The following is a 6,518-nucleotide window of genomic DNA, read 5'->3' as shown; positions in this document are numbered from 1 at the left end:
GTCGGAGCCACTGGGAGTGACAGCTGTCACTTATCATCAGCACCAGCTGTCACTCATCCAACTCATCACCATCACCATAAAGGCCGGACTGCAACTCCACCTCCTCGCCGAGAAATCAGCTACCACTCAAGGTAACTTTCTCTGCGGTAATTTCCTGTGACTAAACGTTGTTCTGTGTGCAGCCGTTTTCCTGTGGCTACAGTCAGAAGCGGGATTGGCGGAAAGTGTGAGCGTGACGTCTTCGCCTCTCACTCCTTCCAGGGAAGTGACTGACAGGAGCTGCACGGGTGACTTTGTTTCTGGAGGTGGAGGGTCTCCCTCCTGGAGGAACTGATCAACGGAAGATTACTGGGTGTGTCTTCACACACCCACCATTAACTGTTTCTGTTTCTGCCAGCAGTACCTGGTCTGACAGCTGGAGACGGTGGACTTGGCAGCTCCGGTGCTCTTCAGATCCGCTGGCGGTGGAAGCCGTGTGGGATCCGGCTCTTCTCTGGACAGACGTCTTCTATCCTCGAGCCTGCCCACACGTCACCTTGTATATGATTGACTGTACTCCTCTATTGTTATTGTCTGTATTCCGTTGTGCAGTTCACAACATTAAATTGTTACTTTTTGGCTTATTCATTGTCCGTTCATTAACGCCCCCTGTTGTGGGTCCGTGTCACTACACCATCACAACAGGATTTCTCGGCCAGCGTCATGGATCCCGAGGGGCGTCAACCATCGCTTGAACGGCCAATGGAAGAGCGAGGTGAACAGGCGTCGGCAGGAGGCGTGTTAGGTGAGCTGCAGCAATTCTTAACCGCTTTCACTGCTCGGTTGGACTTAGTCACCGAGCAAAATGTTATTCTCAATCGGAGGATGGAGGCTCTCACCGCCCAGGTGGAAGCGCATGCTCAGGGCGCTGCTGCAGCACCTCCTCCTGCTGACCGGAGGCCTGAAACAGACATTCCGCTGGTCGTTCAACGACCCCCCCCCCCCCCAACCAATTAGAGGAACACTGTCGAGAGCAGGGCGGGGGGCGTGGCTGGGCACGAGCCGTCCCTCTTCCTTTCGGGTTGGAAAGGGTGCCGCCTTCCCCACGCTCCACAGCCCGTGACTCCCGTGTGGTAACAGCTCCCCCTGCTGACGAAGCTATGGACACGAGCAGGGCCAAAGTTAAAGCAAATAACAGACAATGGAGGCTGGCCCGCGGGGAGTGTTTTTTCTGTGGCTCGAGTGAGCATCTACAGAGGAACTGCCTCAAGCGGTTAAACGATAACGCCCGCCCTTAGAAACTGGGCTAAGGGTGGGCCATAACACGCACGCGGGGAAACACCGTAAATCAGCACGCATCCCAGTTACGATCCTGAGTGGGGATCTGACCCTTCACGCCCCAGCACTGGTAGACACGGGGTCGGAAGGGAATCTGCTGGACAGCAGATGGGCAAGGGAGGTCAGGCTCCCTCTAGTGGCTCTACCTTCACCTTTGAAGGTACGGGCACTAGATGGCACCCTTCTTCCACTAATCACACACCAGACACAGCCAGTGACATTGGTGGTGTCTGGTAATCACAGGGAGGAGATTGTGTTTTACGTAACACCTTTTACCTCCCGTGTGATTTTGGGTTATCCTTGGATGATAAAACACAATCCCCGATTGATTGGCTGTCTGGGTTGTGGGCTCAGTGGAGAGAAACCTGCCAACGGGAATGTCTCGGATCCTTGGTTCCGCCTGGTGTGACGGCTAGTGAGGAGGTCAAGATTCCCCCAAATCTGACGGCGGTGCCGAAGGAGTACCATGATCTTGCTGACATCTTCAGCAAAGATCTGGCACTCACATCTTCACACCGCACCGACCATACGATTGCGCCATTGATTTGATCCCAGGCGTTGAGTACCCGTCCAGCAGGCTGTACAACCTCTCACGTCCAGAGCGAGAATCAATGGAGACCTACATCCGGGACTCATTAGCTGCCGGGCTGATCTGGAACTCCACCTTCCCAATGGGTGCAGGTTTCTTTTTTGTGGGCAAGAAAGACGGCGGACTCCGTCCATGCATTGATTACAGAGGGCTGAACGAGATCACGGTTCGCAATCGATACCCTTTGCCTCTGTTGGATTCAGTGTTCACGCCCCTGCATGGAGCCCAAATTTTCACAAACTGGATCTTAGGAATGCGTACCACCTGGTTCGGATCCGGAAGGGAGACGAGTGGAAGACGGCATTTAACACCCTGTTAGGTCACTTTGAGTACCTGGTCATGCCGTTCGGCCTCACCAATGCACCCGCGACGTTCCAGGCTTTGGTTAATGACGTCTTGCGGGACTTCCTGCATCGGTTTGTCTTCGTATATCTAGACGATATGCTCATCTTTTCCCCTGATCCTGAGACTCATGTTACGCATGTACGTCAGGTCCTGCAGCGGTTGTTGGAGAACCGGCTGTTTGTGAAGGGCGAGAAGTGCGAGTTCCACCGCACTTCTTGTCCTTCCTGGGGTTTATAATCTCCTCCAACTCCGTCGCCCCTGATCCGGCCAAGGTTGCGACGGTGAGAGATTGGCCCCAACCAACAAAACCGTAGGAAACTACAGCAGTTCCCTCGTTTCCGCTAATTTTAACCGAGGTTCATCAAGGGCTACAGTCAGGTAGTTAGCCCCCTGACAGCCCTGACCTCCACAAAAGTCCCCTTCACCTGGTCGGATCGGTGCAAAGCCGCGTTTAGGGGAGTTGAAACGCTGGTTTTCGACTGCCCAGTCCTGGTGCAGCCCGATCCAAAACGCCAGTTTATAGTCGAAGTGGATGCCTCTGACTCGGGATAGGAGCCGCGCTATCCCAGAGTGGGGATTCCAACAGGTTCTCCACCATGTGCCCTACTGTTCACCGCAGGTTGACCCCGGCTGAAAGGAACTATGACGTCGGCATCGGGAACTTCTTGCGGTGAGGAGGCTCTGGAGAGTGGATACACCTGTTGGAGGGAGCTTCAGTACCATTCACGGTTTTTCACAAGACCATCGGAACCTGGAGTACATTCGGCCCGCCAAGCGTCTGAACCCATGCAAGCCCGCTGGTCACTGTTCTTCGGGCATTTGACTTTCAGATCACATACCACCCCGGGACGAAGAACCAATGGTCTACGTCCTAGTCCCGGGTGCACGAGGAGGAGTCAGGACCCAGCTGTCCACCCACAGAAACCATCATCCCAGAGTCCACTGTCGTGGCACCTTCACCTGGGACATGGAGAAGACCGTACTGGAGGCCCTGACACGGAAACCCGCACCGGGGGACTGGACCGAAGAACAAGATGTACATCCCCACCAGAGGCCAGGGCTGCAGTCCTTGGACTTCTGTCACGGGTTCCAAGCTCTCCTGCCCCCGGGGGTGCAAGAACCGTGGCAGTGGTCCGCAGCGCTTCTGGTGGCGTCTCTGGAAGCCGACAGTCCGGAGTACGTCCAGGCTGCACCACCTGCGCCATGGGCAAAAGCCGACCAGTCACAAGACCCAAGGCCTCCTCCAGCCTTTGCCCGTGCCTCATCGCCCCTGGTCTCACATCGGCCTGGACTTCGTCACGGGCCTCCCGCCGTCCCAGGGCATGACTGCCATCCTCACGATAGTGGACCGGTTCTCCAAGGGCGGCCCACGTCTGGCCCTCCCGAAGCTCCCGACGGCCCAGTAGACTGCAGACCTCCTGGTCCACCATGTCGTGCGTCTGCATGGGATTCCATCGGATATTGTCTCAGATCGTGGTCCTCAGTTCTCCTCCCAGGGTCTGGAGAGTTTCTGCAGGGAACTGAGGGCCACCGTAGTCTCTCGTCTGGGGTACCACCTCCAGACGAATGGGCAGGCAGAGCGAGACGAACCAGGAACTGGAGCAGGCCCTCCGCTGCGTAACCTCCGCGCACGCCAATGGCCTGGAGCGACTATCTGGCCTGGATCGAGTATGCTCATAATAGCCCAAGTTTCGTCTGCCACCGGCCTCTCCCCGTTTGAGGTATGTTTGGGGGTACCAGCCCCCATTGTTTCCACTAGTGGAGGGAGAGGTCAGGGTGCCCTCGGTCCAGGCCCATCTGAGGAGGTGCCGTCGGGTGTGGCGTACCGCCCGCTCTGCCCTGCTCAAAGTCCGGACGAGGGCTAAGGCCCATGCAGACCGCCGGCATGTCCCGGCCCCTACATATCAGCCTGGGCAGGCGGTTTGGCTATCAACCAAGGACATCCCGCTTCAGGTGGAATCCCAAAAACTAAAAGACAGATTCATAGGACCATACACCATCACTAAAGTCCTCAGTCCAGCCGCAGTGAAGCTGGCAGCTGCAGCTTCACTGCGGATTCATCCGGTCTTTCATGTGTCACGTCTCAAACCCTGCCATACCTCTCCGCTCTGCACCCCTGGACCGGCGCTGCCACCTGCACCGGATCATTGACGGGGAGCCGGCTGGGACTGTGCGCCGGCTCCTGGACGTCCGTCGGAAGGGCCGGGGGTTCCAGTACTTAGTGGACTGGGAGGGATACGGACCTGAAGAACGCTCCTGGGTGAAAAGGAGCTTCATCCTGGACCCAGCTCTCCTGGCCGACTTCTACACCCGGCACCCGGACAAGCCTGGTCGGGCGCCAGGAGGCGCCTGTTGAGGGGGGGGGTCCTGTTGTGTGGGCTGCTGAAAAGGAGGTACTGCTGGCCCACCACCACCAGATGGCGCCCTGCTTGAAGTGCGGGCTTCAAGCACAAGAGGCGTCTGGAGCCACTGGAGTGACAGCTGTCACTTATCATCAGCACCAGCTGTCACTCATCCAACTCATCACCATCACCATAAAGGCCGGACTGCAACTCCACCTCCTCGCCGAGAAATCAGCTACCACTCAAGGTAACTTTCTCTGCAGTAATTTCCTGTGACTAAACGTTGTTCTGTGTGCAGCCGTTTTCCGGTGGCTACAGTCAGAAGCTGGATTGGCGGAAAGTGTGAGCACGACGCTCTTCGCCTCTCACTCCTTCCAGGGAAGTCGAATGACAGGAGCTGCACAGGTGACTTTGTTTCTGGAGTGTGAGGTTCTCCCTCCCGGAGGAACTGATCAAGGGAAGATTACTGGGTGTGTCTTCACACACCCACCATTAACTGTTTCTGTTTCTGCCAGCAGTACCTGGTCTGACAGCTGGAGACGGTTGGCCACCTGGGACTCAGGACTTAGGCGGCTCCGGTGTTCTTCAGATCCGCTGGCGGGGGAAAGCCATGTTGATCCGGCTCTTCTCTGGACAGACGTCTTCTATCTCGAGCCTGCCCACACGTCACCTTGTATATGATTGACTGACTACTCTATTGTTATTGTCTGTATTCCGTTGTGCAATTCACAAGATTAAATTGTTAACTTTTTGGCTTATCCATGTCCGTTCATTAACGCCCCCTGTTGTGGGTCCGTGTCACTACACCATCACAACATACCTGCGTGTGCGTCATGCCAGAGCATTGCAGTGATATGACATGCTGTCACCTTTTATCATCATTCACTTGAGTCTCATAAATGTCCAAATTGCTCTATGAAAATTAATGATGACAACATACACACATTGCATTGCAACTTACTACACCATAACTAAAGTCACATGAAATATACAAGACATGGCTAAAATTCTTCTCTATTTACCCCGTGCATAGAACAGGTAACTCAGCTAGTCATTATAAGACTAATTCTTTCTTGTCTACATTTTTCTACATTACTAAAGTATGATGCATTTTTTTCTCCCTATTCAATCCACTTTGCTGTGGATCTAATGAATGCCGCCGAGCTTTATCCATATAAAACTCATCTAGTTGAGATTGCAAGCTATTGATTTTCTCTTTGTCCTCAAAACAACAATTTATTTTACAAAAGTATACTAGTCATTTTTAATCAAGTATGTTTCCTTTGTTATCCTTTTTTCATTCATTTTTATTTTACGAAAGGTTTTAGAATAATTATTTATAATAAATTTGAGATATTCCCATTTTTGAATTGGGGAAGTTAAATTTTTTCATCTTTTGTAACATCCAAACAAAGATATTTAATGTTACTGCAGTATTCTTGATTAGTCAGTATATTTGCACTGAATTTCCAATAATCTTTGAACTTATTAGTTTTGTGGTTTTTGGTTAGTTTGAGATTTACTATACAGTAATTCATCATACAGTATAATACACCATGTAATTCATCTACAACATCTGACACTTGATGCAGCAAAGTCTTATTTTTATGCTCATCATTACAGTCGGAAATATTTACCAAAAGTATGATACTTAAGTGCATATTTTTTAAGGTTTATGAATTCATGGGGCTTAAAAATCCTCTAAAGGTCAGAGATTCAGACCTTTTGCTCTGAAAAAAAAATGCTTTGAATGCTGTCTTCTACCAAATTTTCACTCATAAACTGAACTATGTCACTAATGTTGAAAATGTATCTTTAAAAATAATTTTAAGACGACATTACTGCTGTATGTTATCCAATTACATTATATGATTTACAGTAATTTGTCCCAAAAGGAAGACGGAATAAAGGGTTATCATTGCCCC

Source organism: Thalassophryne amazonica, chromosome 11 (assembly GCF_902500255.1).
Source record: "Thalassophryne amazonica chromosome 11, fThaAma1.1, whole genome shotgun sequence".
Lineage (NCBI taxonomy): Eukaryota > Metazoa > Chordata > Actinopteri > Batrachoidiformes > Batrachoididae > Thalassophryne > Thalassophryne amazonica.
The sequence above is the reverse complement of the archived record's forward strand: the minus strand, read 5'-3'. Positions refer to the sequence as shown.